Source organism: Plecotus auritus, assembly GCF_963455305.1.
Source record: "Plecotus auritus genome assembly, chromosome: 1".
Lineage (NCBI taxonomy): Eukaryota > Metazoa > Chordata > Mammalia > Chiroptera > Vespertilionidae > Plecotus > Plecotus auritus.
The window spans coordinates 222,555,154-222,568,955 of record NC_137770.1 but is presented as its reverse complement, the minus strand read 5'-3'; the positions used below and the strand labels follow the sequence as shown (position 1 = coordinate 222,568,955).

The 13,802-nt window shown below is 42.2% G+C and overlaps 1 protein-coding gene across 2 annotated transcripts in view; it reads right to left on the bottom strand.

The window, feature by feature from the left end:
• The window catches only part of RBM47 (RNA binding motif protein 47), a 165,308-nt gene extending 152,074 nt beyond the window's left edge, over positions 1 to 13,234 (bottom strand). Inside the window, exons 1-2 of one of the 2 annotated variants that reach the window (XM_080677179.1) lie at positions 13,138 to 13,234; positions 12,830 to 12,988 (exon numbers count right to left, since the gene is read on the bottom strand). The gene's annotated coding sequence lies outside the window, so the exon portion shown is untranslated. The remainder of the gene's footprint in view (positions 1 to 12,829; positions 12,989 to 13,137) is intronic. The other variant, XM_080677180.1, reaches the window with a different exon arrangement.
• Between the last annotated feature and the right edge of the window lie 568 nt (positions 13,235 to 13,802).

Here is a 13,802-nt window from a genome sequence, read left to right as displayed (position 1 = left end):
GGTTCCTCACAGCCAATTGGCCTGGAGGTCAGTTCCTCCCAGTATACCAACAGTAATCAAGGCTTAACTATAACAAGACTTTGCACTCAGCCCACAAAGGGATGTACCAAGGGTGTCCACCTCAGGTGATAGGGGAGGCTGAACCACTGGGCCCTATAGGTCACCTACCACAGAAAACCACCCCATCAACACAGGGAAACAGCCAAAATGTGGAGACAAAGAAACATGTCACGAATGAAAGAAATGGAGGAAAGCAAACTACTGGACATAGAGTTCAAAACCACATTTATAAGGTTACTCAAGAATCTTCTAAAAACCTCTGAGGAACTTAGTGAGACCTTTAAGGATCTTAATGAGAATGCCAAAAAAATGGAAAAGGACCAGTCAGAAACTAAGCATACACTGTCTGAAATAAAGAATATACAGAAATTCAACAGTAGACCAAAGGACCCCAAGAATCAAACCAAAGATTTGAAATATGAGGAAACAAAAAACACCCAACCAGAAAAACAAAAAGGAAAAAGAATCCAAAAATATGAAGATAGTGTAAGGAGCCTCTGGGACAACTTTAAGCATACCAACATCCAAATTATTGGGGTGCCAGAAGAAGAGAGAGGGCAAAATATTGAAAACCTATTAGAAGAAATAATGACAGAAAACTTTCCCTACCTGGTGAAAGAAATTGACTTACAAGTCCAGGAAGCACAGAGAACCCCAAACAAAAGGAATCCAAAGAGGACCACACCAAGACACATCATAATTAAAATGCCAAGGGCAAAAGACAAAGGGAGAATCTTGAAAGCAGCAAGAGAAAAACAGTTAGTTACCTACAAGGGAGTACCCATACGACTGTCAGCTGATTTCTCAACAGAAACTATGCAGGCCAGAAGGGAGTGGCAAGAAATATTCAAAGTGATGAACTGCAAGAACCTACAACCAAGATTACTCTACCCAGCAAAGCTATCATTCAGAGTTGAAGGTCAGATAAAGAGCTTCACAGACAAGAAAAAGCTAAAGGAGTTCATCACCACCAAACCAGGGTTACATGAAATGCTGAAGGGTATTCTTTAAGAAGAGGAAGAAGAAGAAAAAGGTAAAGATAAAAATTATGAACAACAAAATGACAACAAATACATGCCTATCAACAAGTGAATCTAAAAAATCAAGTGAATAAAAAATCTGATGAACAGAATAAACTGATGAGTATAATAGAATCAGGGGCATAGAAAGGGAGTGGACTGACAATTCTCGGGGGGAAGGGTGTGTGAGGGGGGCGGGAAGAGATTGGACAAAAATCTTACACCTGTGGATGAAGACACTGGCGGGGGGTAAGGGCATGGGGTGGGGTGGGGAATCAGGTGGAGGGGAGATATGGGGGGAAAAAAGAGGAACATCTGTAATAATCTGAACAATAAAGATTTATTTAAAAACAAAACAAACAAAAAAAAGAATCCCATCACTATTGTCTGGTGCCTGCTGGTTCATTCAGAGTACTGAATCCCATCTTCATCACCAAAGAAAGCCCCAAGAGAGCAGAGAACTTTACTCTCCACTGCATACCTAGTACCTAGTGTTTGGCACATAGCAGGTACTCAAAAAGTAACCGCTGAGTCCATGTCTACATTAGAAAAGTAGGTGCTTTCAATGTCCAGTTTAATTAATAATCATCTTTATTTTTTACAAGTGGACCTATTTACTCATTCTATATTTGGATAATTTTTTCTAAATTGTAAGTAATTACCACCAGCTCCTTCTACATAGTATATTGTTAAAGACAGATCTGTCTAATTTAACATTTATATGCTATTCATTTTTAATTTCCCATTTGGTAGCTATGGTAAGTAATGAAATGATTTGCAGAAAGTACCATAAATATTAGTTGTTTATTAAATATATTTCATTTTTTAAAAATTCCTCAGCAAATTGTCCAGTTACTATCAATTGTGGTAACAATTTCCAAATCAATTTAGAAGTGAAAAAATATACAATAATTCTAAATCAGCCACAAGCCATGATCAACAAGTCAGAAATAACCATAACCAGGATCTTCATGTACCTTCAGCAAAACTTATATAACATTACTTTTCTTAAGCAAATAACCTTCCTGGAGTACATACTCGCCTTCAGGACTGGCTCTAGGGTCCCCAAGCCTAGTAGTCCCGGGATTCTACCCACCACTGGGGAAGCCCTCCCCAGTGCCGAGTTATGGATCTAAATGAGGCAAGTGGACACACAGAGGGAGTTGTACTTCCAAAGATCAAGAAATGCAGTTTTCACAAACCAAGGTAATTGTACAAAAGGAGAGAATGAGGCCGGGGCTAACGAACAAGTGTGACAGATCAGAGTGTTACTTTGCCACTCAGTAAAGGGCAGGACCAAGGTTTTGTGAAGGTCTGGGGAAATACTGAAGACTCGGCCAATGACACCAGCACTCTTATTTCATGTCAGGTCAAGTTAAAATACCTAACTGAGCTCTGCAATCGAGAAAAATCTAGATGGAATCCTGTAGCAGCAGTTGGCATTTGGCAAAATCTCAAAGGTCAGAAGAGATAGTTAAAAAAAAATAATAACTTGTCTTGACAGTTAACTTTCAGAACAATCATTAATTATAATTAAATGACAATAGAAAAAGTGATAAACAGTATAGTAACATGCGTTAGTTAAGTGTAATTATCTGTAGGGCATGCAATTCACAAGCCCGGTTCAAACCAGAGGGCTGTAAGAATTGGAAATCACAAAAAGATTGCCAAAGACCAGGTTTTGATTTGGAAACAGAGAGAAGTGCTGAAATGATTGCACCATCCCCACCCGGAGACCTGCCTTGCTCATTACTTAGTCATCAGCCTCCATTAGGGGCTCTGGGTGGCATAAAAATAATGAAACCAGAGAAAACAAGGCCGCTTAATAGGAGAGGTGTGGGAGGAAATCCATGCTTACTCAGAAAGGTGTGTTCAAGGTTGTATTTTGTGTAGAACACACAAGTTATATGACACTTTCAGTCATACCTGTGCTGTGTAAAAGCCTGTGTTTTATTCATTCATTTAAAAAATATTTATTGAGTGGCTACTCTGCAGCAGATTGCGATAAGATGCTTGAACTAAATGAAGCAGACATTCTAGTGGGGAAGAGACAAGCCATACAATTATGTAGTAGGCTAAAAACTAGTAAGTATACAGTATTTTAAAAATAGAACAGGGTAGAGAGAGAGAGAGTGCCAGCAGGAAAGAGGAATTACTGTTTAGATGGGGGGAGGAGAGGAAATAACCTGAAGGAGGTGAAAGAGTGAGCCACACAGGTATTTGGAGAAGCTGATGCAGGGAGAGGGAGCGGCCAGTGCAAAGGCCCTGAGGCATGAAACGGGCTAAAGCAGAGTGAAAACAGAGTGATAAGAGTTGAGATTAACGAGGTAATTAGGTTAGAAATACAGGGAGTACCTCACTGGCTATAGAGTGAGATGGAGAAGCACTGGAAAGTTTTCAGCAGGGGACTTACATGATCTGACTTCTGCTCTGGATCCTGTGTCAATAACAGGTGTGGATGAGGGCAAAGATGGAAGTAGGGGGAAAAGATAAGCAGATTCTACAATTCCACTGACTAGTTCCTTCACTAGCTATAGCCAATGGGGAAAGGGCAAGACCTTTCACGCCATACTAGGTAGGATGTGTGAGAACATGGACATTCACATTTATCTGTTCGTTTAAAAAATATTTTTATTGATTTTAGAGAGGGAGAGGGAGAGAGAAACATCAATGTTGAGAGAGAATAATCCATCAGCTGCCTCCTACACACCCCCTACTGGGGATTGAGCCCACAATCTGGGCATATGCCCTGACCAGGAATCAAACCAGTGACCTCTTGGTCCCTGGGTTAACCCTCAACCACTGAGCCACACCTGGCTGAGCCTGGCTGTTAACATTTCATTTCAGGGTCTGTGTGCCTTCCCACCGAGAGAGTGACTCCTGGTTTCCACAGTGGGAATGGCACTAGAAGAATATCCCAAGAGCCCTGCCTTCCCAGGCTCGGGTGGTTATGAATATGGAGCAACCGCAGTTGAAAGGCACAAATTACATTAAAAAGTAAATATTTAAAAAAATCAAACTCATAGAAATAGACAATAGATTGGTTGTTGCCAAGGGATGAGTGGGGGGTGAGGGGGAAATGGGTGATTACGATCAAAGGCTGCAAACTTGTAGTTAAAAGAATGAGTAATTCTGGGGACCTAATGTACAGCATGGTGACTATATATATATATATATATATATATATATATATATAAAAGGCTAATATGCTAAGTGTCCATCCGCCCATCCAACCAGTCACTATGACGTGCACTGATCACCAAGGGGCAGACTCTCAACACAGGCGCTGCCGTGACATGCACTGGCCATTTACAGAGAAACGGCAGCGTGGACCTGGCGCCGACAAAGCAATACTCGGCTTCCCCCAAGTGGGACACAGGCCCCGCTATCACCCCAGAGTGACAACCCACCAAATTGCAGCCAACACTGCCGAGACCCCATGACACAAAATTCGGCCCACCGCCCAGCCCAGCCCAGAAATGGCCACTGTGGGCTCCAGGTAATGACGTCACATAGCAACACCTGGCTTCCTCTCCCTAGCAACTAGCCTTAGAGTTTCTTCAGCCCAGGAACACAACTTGCTTTATAGCCAGGTGCAAATATTTTACAATTTAACCAAATGTTTGTGAAGCGTTTTCCATGCCTCCTCTCATTTGATCCTCACAGAAGTCCTGGAGTAGGTAGATAGGAGACTCAGTAGAATCCTATTTTCTTTTCATTAGCCAGAAAACAAAGATTTAGAAAGCTTAGAAACTTAACCTGACTGAAAAGAAGTAAGAAATGGTGGACCTTGAAAATGACTTCAGGTTTTCTCACTGCGCAGAATATAGTCAAACACTGCTGCAGTTAAATATTTTACCCTTTGTTCTCCCTGAGTGATCTACAATAATGATATGCTTTGTATTGATATTTACTGCTGTGTTGCTAACAATTACCTGAAAGAGAAGTTGGGGTGCTTCACTGGGCTGGGAAAAAGTTTAGCTAAATCAGAAAGCAGGTCTAATTAAGCAAGTTTATTCTATATCTACAAAAGGCTAAGTTGACTCGCGCATGCTCTATACATATAAAGCTCTAGCTGGCACCAATCGCACGCAAGTGTTTCTATCGGTCATTGTCAATCGTGAATTTGGTTGACACTTCTATTATAGAGAAAGGGCGAATACCAATATTAAAATATTTCTTCTAATTTCCTTTCAATGTGCATGAATCCATGCACCAGGCCACTAGTAAATAATACGCTATTGGATATTTGAAAATTGCTAAGCAAGTAAACATTAATGTTTCAACATACACACAAATGGTAATTATGTGAAGTGATGGATGTATTAACTAACCTTATTAGTATAGTTATTTTTCATTATATATGTGTATCAAATTATCACATTGTACACCTTATTCTTACACAGTGTTATACGTCAATTATATCTCAATAAAGCTCGGGGGGGGGGGAGTCTGGAGGGAGGGGGCGGAGACGAGCATAAATTCCACTCTTCGGTACTATCTGAGGCAGATTCTGAAACCTACAATGTAGGGCAAAGAGCAAAGATGGTCCCTGGGCCAAACTACTGTTTGCACCAAGTGGAAAGAGCTGACTTATTACTGCATTCTCTTTGCTCTGCAAATAGGATTTCACTAGAGGCAATTGTCTCAATACTTCTTTAGCCACCTGTCCTTCAACTCTTTCCTTTAGCCAAGAGAAAACCAGCCCACCAGGAAAACCGCACCACTGGGCTCACAGACCTGAACATTCACCTGATATTGTTCTTCTTCACTTGGATTTTGTTGTGGTTGTTCATTTTCCCTAATTTAAGAATATGCATATTTTTCTATTAGTTATCTAATAAATTCCTTCTAACTCTGAGAAAATATATTTTCCCCCCTTCTCATAGTCACCTAGCCACAAAGCTGAGCCTTTTAAAGACTGGTAAAGAACAGAAAAAGAGGAGCATATACGTTTTTACACAATGTAATGGGCACCTAAGTGCTGTAAGAGATCGACCCTCCCTATCCCAGGCCTCCCCACCCTGCCAAGCTTTCAGAGGCAGGGCTGTGGATAGGGCTTAGGTTCTCATCCATTCCTGCCTGAGTTCATTACAAGTCATTCAGACAACTACGATGTATAGTACATACCATGGAATGCAAAAATGCTTTTATGTGTGTATTTGGACAAATAAATTCTTATATTATTTTATGAGCACTCAACTATAAACTAGGGACATTGAGGGATGCAAATGTTATTCAGACACAAATCCTGCCACTAAGGAACTTCATTTCTGTCTGGTAGAAAAAATAGTATAGGAACCAAAGTCAGAAGTGATATAGTTGTGCCATGAGAAGTACACAGATGAGGCACTGTGGCAGTTCTGAGCAAGTCCCAGATTGTATATTATACTTATGACTAGTTAATACTAACCAATAAAAAACATAGTAAGAACTACTTAACTACTTAAGTTTCTCTTTCACACAGAAAATGTCTACTTTGCATCAGTCATCTTCAGAATCGTGCAGTCTCACACTTGGCAGTTATGATATAGCATCATTCCTTTTGTTTCTGACAGATCTAGTTTACTAAGGGAGGGAAAATGCACCTGGATCATTCTAAGTAACATTTTCTTCATACAACTAAGATACAAAAAACAAAACAAACAGCAAAATAGTGCCTGCCTACAATGCCAGTGGCCATGTGGTCCAAGCCAAGGAGTTATGCTGGGAAGAGAATCCTAGATTCCAACCAGCAGAAGAGGTCACGAAAGACAACTCTTACATGGTTAGAATAGTGAGACAAGAACTCAAACCCAGAAATGCATTCAAACATGATGTATATGCACATCATACTGAGTACATGCCAGGCACTGTTCTAAGCTCTGTTCAGACAGTAGATATATTAATTTATACTAATATATTAGTGTATGCCAAGTATACTTTAACAACAACCAAAAAAAATTAAAGAGAGAGAGATTACATAAGTTTAATTAATATCATCAGAAAGACTACAGGAGATCTTGTACAGACTAAGATCCTAAAACGAGAATAGTCCGCTAAGAAAAATGAGTAATGAGAGAATAAACAATATAAGACACCTTTCAAATATAAGGAGGCAATCTAAGAAGTTGAATATGCCCCTATCAGGCATTTTAGAAAGAGAAAAGAGAAATCTAGGAAGTATATACCAAAAAAAATTTTTTTACAATCATGATTAATTAATTCAATTCTTACAAGACCCTGCCAGGTAGGCGGTTTATGCTTGGGAAAACTGAGTCACAGAGTGTTTTGTTTTGTTTTGTTTTTAAAGGTAACCTGCCTAAAGACCCACAGCATGTAAGAGGCAGAGCCAGGATTTGAACCTAGGCTATCTCTGCTCCTAGTCACTCTGCCATGCAGTTTGAATTTAGAGCCAATAGTCAGCCCTTCCCCCCAAAATTGTCATTTTTCACGCTGGCTGAGGCCATTTTTTTTCTTTCCACCTGTGATCAAATTTTGCTGATTACCCTGAGAACAAACTAGCTCACGAGCCGAGCTCTCCTGGGCATCGGCATGCTGCAGCTTTGGCCTTTTGTAATCTAACTAAACTCCACGATAAACCCGCAGCCACCACGTCCTTCCTGGGCAAGTCTACACAGTAAGATCATCTCTATGGAGAGATGTAACACAGAGCTTAGCTCGGAGAGCATAACAAACAGCACAAACAGGAGGCCATTGGATTTTCTGTTAATAATAAGTTGCAGTGCCCCACTGAGTTTTCTGTGTCACCAAATCCTCCCGGTTGCCGCTATACAAAGGCAACTTTGTCTTAAGAAGGCTACTGAGAAGATGGGCCTAATCTTGGCAAGGGCTTGGTGTCCCAAGAACCATGTTATTATTTCAAAGACGAAATGACAACAAACAAAAAAGAAATATGGTTTAAGACATCTTTTCAAAAGGCACAGTGCTATCACGGGCACGGATCCTTCCTTTTAGAAACATGAATATTTCACCTGAGCTCGAAAGGCCCAGATGTACATTTTCAGAATGGCAATCAAATGGATCTAAGAGAACGAACACCTGAAAAAAATCTTCATTTTCGTAAATAGTTCTTTATGTGTTTTTGGCACGATGTGCAATGTTTCACAGGAATGACCAAGCCGGGTCTCAGTGCTCTGAAAGCTGAATGCTTTTTGTTATAATTTTTACAGGTTGGCATTTCCTTGGTCAGGTAGAGGCGTCCTGTTCCTGTTTCACCTGCACAATGCCCCGCATTCATTGTGCACCCACCCGCTGCCCGTTCGTACATATAGTTAACTCTTGCTCACCCAAGTATGGATTATCATGGGATCAGCTGGTCTCTCTGCCCAGCTGGCAGAAGCTTCCATGTTCACAATATTGACTATTATCCAAAGCCACGCACAAACACGGGGCTACAACTGTCAGCAACTCCCCTGTCTTCAACGTACACCCACCAGGCGCTTACTATTGTCCTTGGCACTGGGCTGCCACATTCATAAGAACCACAAACAGACGCTATCCCCAAAGACAAACATCGTGATTTGAAGAAAGCAGAGATTGTTTTCTTGATTAATATGAATGGCTACAATTTATAAAATAAAGTATATATTTTGCACTACCAGGAATCTGCTGAGACCAAAGGATTGGTATTTTTCCCCAAATCACAAAGAGTTTTCAGGGTTACATTAGCACTTCTCCGATGTCATCTCTCTTACACGGCCTTCAGCAAGGTGGGGAATTGTACTTTTGATTTCTAAAACGACTCTCTCAGAAACGGATAGGGTTTGCCCAAAGGGCAACTATAAACTGCAGCTAATGATTTCTATTAAAGTATCAATTTACTTATGTTTTGTATTTTACAAACATATAAACTGTATACATCCAAGCACATTTCACAAATCATTTTTCATGAACTAAATTCATATAAGGACAAAAACTGCATATTCACAACAAAAAGAATGCTCACATCATATACATAAGTTATAAAAACTAAGCTGTGGGTTTGGTGCTGTTTTTCAGCTGTCCTTAAATCACTGCAGAAAGTAGAGGACAGACACAGTGGGAGTGAGGTTGGGAGGCTTGTGCCTTTTGTAATCAGTTTACTTTTGGTTGTACCAAGAGATGATATCTTTAACTCATTCAAATTATCTATTGCACTGCGCTAGGAGCATCGGAACTACAAAAAGTGAGGAAATGAGCTTCAAATCCCTGCAGTTGACAGTTCACCTTCAATTTCAGAGGACATTGATCACCTCCATGCCAGCTTTCTGGCGAACTCTGCATTACTAACAGTGTTTGCAAATCACCTGTTTCTTGTCTATTTATTCCTCCAGACACTCTCTCCCCTTCTACATTCACTGGGAAATTTCTTCACCTCCTTTTCAGGGCAAAATATAAGACGTTCTGAAAAGAGGGGGTTCACTGACTTCAAAAGGAGGATATCCCCCCCTCTGCCGGCTCTCCCTCATACAGATGCTGATAGACTAGAAAGGGAAGCAACTCTGACAGAAGTGGGAACACTCAGAAATCAAGGCCAGGTGACCTCAGGAGTGTTTGACTGACAAGACGATTCAGGACCACACACCAGAAGTGGCAGGGTGCCATCTCCCCCTAAATCCCTCCAGCATGAGAAGTTCCCAACAGATGGAGGTGGCAACCGAACAATGAATTATTGTTATTTCTACGATAGTTCTTCTCTTGAGATCCTAAAGGCCCCTATCTCATAAACCTGCATTGCCATTATTGAAAACCTTTTTCCTGTTGTTCTTTGAAGCAGGTACTCTGAGCAGGTGGTTGACTAATACATACCTCTTAAGATATTAAACCAGAAAATCAACATCATCATAAGACACAGAGACTGCTCCCAAGAGGAAAAAAATATATCTCTTAATCAGGCCAGCAGCTGTAACGTTCCAATATAACCTTTAACTTGGCATCATTCTGACAACCATTTTTTAAGCTGCATTATATCTTCACTTCAATGTCACAAATGTTTGGCGCACAATACTAGAGTCATGAAAAAATGCATTGTTTCTCTAAGTCTTAGGAATCCCAAATTAAAACCCTTTTCAGAGTAAGTTTTTTTTTCTAGGATTATGATTTCTCTGGGGAAATCTAATCCCAGTTTCACTTGAACCTGGGGTCTGTTTGGCGAGGAGCTCTCCTTTTCCCCACCAGCACCTCGGTCTCCATTCCCTGCCTGGTCCTGAAAACTCAGAAGGGACTTGAAATGTGTCCCTCAGAAGGGTGGAAACCTGTCTGAAATAGTCAAATACTTTCCTGTGGCGATTTACTTTTAATCTTCAGATCAAGAATAAAATTTGGAAAGCAAACTCATTTTGTAAAAGAATTCCATCTACTTTAACTTTCTAATCTTTGTTTAAATTACCCAGTAATCAAGTCAAAGAGGCCATCCATCAGGGAGTGTATCAGAACAGGGGGAAGGGTTAGGTGGAGAAGAAAGGATACAAAACCCCAAACTTCTTTCTTTCCCTCCTCCCGGATTTCCCTTTCAGACCAGGTTGGCTTTGTTCCCTTCCAAGATTCCAGATCATCCATTTGACAAAGATGATTATTTAAATTATTAGCGACACAATTTCCCACCAAGTGTTATCTCATTGCCGAGGTGGGGTACTTCAGTTTGTCTAGGGGTTGTGCTTTATGCCGCTGACAACACCTCACTTTTAAGAATTGGCACCTGAAATTCCCAAATGCTCTTGGTCTAGTTGTAACTGTGCTTAAATCTGCGGCCACCTCTTCACGTCTGTATTGTCAACCCTCTGCTATCCCTCCTCTGAAAAATGCATGTGATCCAGCATTAAAGCTTTTAAAGAATACATTTCTAACCTACATTCCTGCTAAAGAAAATGGAGTGAGTCATTCAAATGCCACTGGGAAGAAAAAATCTATTATTTGATTTTTCCCTTCAACGCAGTATGGCCTATAAGAAGTACCTTGAGGACACTATCTTTCTATCACTTTGATAAGCCTCAAGATAGAAGCCACAACCCCAAAGGCCTTGAGACAGTAACCAAGAGTAACCGAACTTTTACCTAATTAAAAAAGGAATAATTTATTTGAAAAATTCCATTTCATTTATTGTAACTGATTTCTTAAATATCTGTTGACTAGTGATTGGCCAGCTGTCATAATTGATCAGTCCCACACTTTTATGATTGAATTTCTAACTTTAAACAACTAAGCCTCCAGCCAGTGTTACCTTTGGAGATAAATTACTGCAGGAAGGCATCCCCCCTCTTCCTTAACATTTAAATGAGATGGCTGTCTGGTTTCCTCAACCTCACTTTAATAATCTGAATCTAAAAACTGTGCCTCGGGATGGCCCCAGCATGTGTTTTCAAGGGTGACAAAAATCTGGGGTTTTTTTTGTATGAAAAGGTTCCACCACCATAGGAAACATGAAGCCGATGACTGTGTATGATTTTCTGCTTTTCCAGAAGCTGACGCTTTTAAAATCTTTTTTTTATAAACCATTCCTCTCCCACTAAATATACGAGAGTCACAAGGAAGGTTTCGGAATGAGGGACATAAGGGCTAAAGAGAGAAGAAAAAGAAAAAAAAATTTTTTTTTTTTTTCAAAATAGGGACCCAAATGTAAGATGAAGCAACAGTAGTTGGAAGGATTACCAAAAACCACCTTACCTTTGTTATGTATTTGGAGTCGCCCCACTTCAGAAATTAACACCATTCATTCACAGCCCCGCAGCAATTGACAAGGCTAGCAAGTCACCTACTACATCTTCCCGGCCTCGCTCTTTTTAATGTAAAACCAAAATAAGGAGTGTCCAGCTACTCCCCACCGCGCCGCTTAAAGCAACAGGTCGTTTCAGGCTGAACTCCCAGGCCCTGGGAATTCCAACTTGTCAGAATTTTTTCACTTTGGAAACCTGCAGAGAGAAGCTCTCAGCGAGGACAACTCCCCGAGCCCGGGCTTCTCGCTGTCCCAGGCTGCACACCCCGCAGCGGGAAGCAGGAGCGAGAGCCAGAAGGCAGCCAGCGCTCGGGGGCTCAACTCCAGGCCGGAGCGAGACCTGGAAAGCGCGGCGATCCTCCTGGCAGGACGGCGCCCGGTGCGCACCCCGGGGAGACGCGGCCCGGGAGCCCAGCTGCGTGCGGCGCAGCGCACGGGAGCGCTCAGCGCCTGCTCCCCGAGCCCTTCCCGGTCCCCTCCTCCCTCCTCCTGCTGCCCTCCCCCGCCGGGGCCATTCGCCTCACAGTAGCAAGGTTGTCTCTCGTCTACTCCCTTCCCTTAAACTCACCAAACCAGATTTTTACTCTCAACACCGAGAACTTCCCGTAAATCTGCACTGAAATTTTATCCTGCTCGCTGAGCCTCCACTGGCTGAAGGCCAGTGCAACATTCCTGTTGTTTTAGGAGCCGAGATACCTTTGCTGAAGGTTAGAAAATAAGTCTGCCTCGATGGGAGAGATCGGGGGACTTCGCTGCAGGCTGCCCTCCCCGCTCAGAGAGTCACTTCCATTTCAGACACCCAGACGTGACCCCAGAAGTGACACCTGCTCCACCTGAGAACAGCGATCCGAAACAGACGCCCGGCCCCCTTCGGGCTGCTCAGAGAAACCAAGCAGAACCATGGCTGAGGAATAAGGAACCTGCAGCTGAATCACGAGCCGATCAGCACCACCCGCCCCCATCCCGGCCCCTAGTAAAGACGTTGTTCGACCAGGTAGGATCAGAGCGAGCAGCGCGGCGGGCCGGACGGAAGGGGGACCCCCCAGGGTGTCCTTACCTGAAGGCGAGCGCCGCTCGGACCAGCGCAGGAGGGAGCGTCGCGCGGACCGAGGCCGACCTTTGCCGGGGGCCTGGGCAGCACGGCCCGGGGCCTGGGTGCAGCTTGTTCAGAAGTGGCTTAACTGAGTGCGCTGTGCCCTAAAGTTACAGCTGGTTTCTAGAAAGGGAACCAAGAGACGCTGGACTTTAAAACAGCAGCCAAGGCCTCCCTTAACCTTTCCTGATCTCGGAGGAGTTGGTTCTAACTCCCACCCCCATCCTCATCCCGAAGAAGCCGGCAATCTGTGCCCCACCCCTTCGCATTACCTGTTTACACAAGAGTTCAGGAGCCTCACGCATTTCAATGGAGCGCTAAGCTTGTTTACAGGCGCGTAATCGGCCAACAGGAATCGAATTCTGTGACTAAACAAACTAGAAGAGGAAGCAGGAACCACCAGGAACCTAAAACAGAGTTGTGATTTCTGGTTGCAATGTCATGCAACTGAGAAAAAAAAGAGAGAGAGAGAGAGAGAGAGAGAGAAAAAAAAAAGTGCTTGTTTCTCTTTGGGCTACTTTACTGAAGAACTAGTTCAAAAAATGTTTTTTGATGGTTAAATGAATTAATTCATACAAAGAGGTTGGAACAAGTGCCTGCCACGTAGCATTAGCTATCTTTATTATTATTATTATTATTATTATTATTATTATTTGTACTATGGCTTTTTTTCTGAAGAGGAGAGGGAGTGATCAGTTAGGTAAGGCCATGAGCAATTTTTTAAAAAACATCTCCTAGGGTCAGTTTCTGGAAGATTCCAATGATGAGGTGTTTTTTGTTTTGTTTTTTTGGGTCTTTTTTGCTAACAGTTTACATTGGGAAGAAAGTTCATGTAAAGGAGTGTCCAGCTGATTTTCATCTCACTGAAAAGTTGCAAGATTGACAAGATAGGTGGAGATAAGTTGGCCTGTGCATTCCAAGAATCTCACGGACAGAG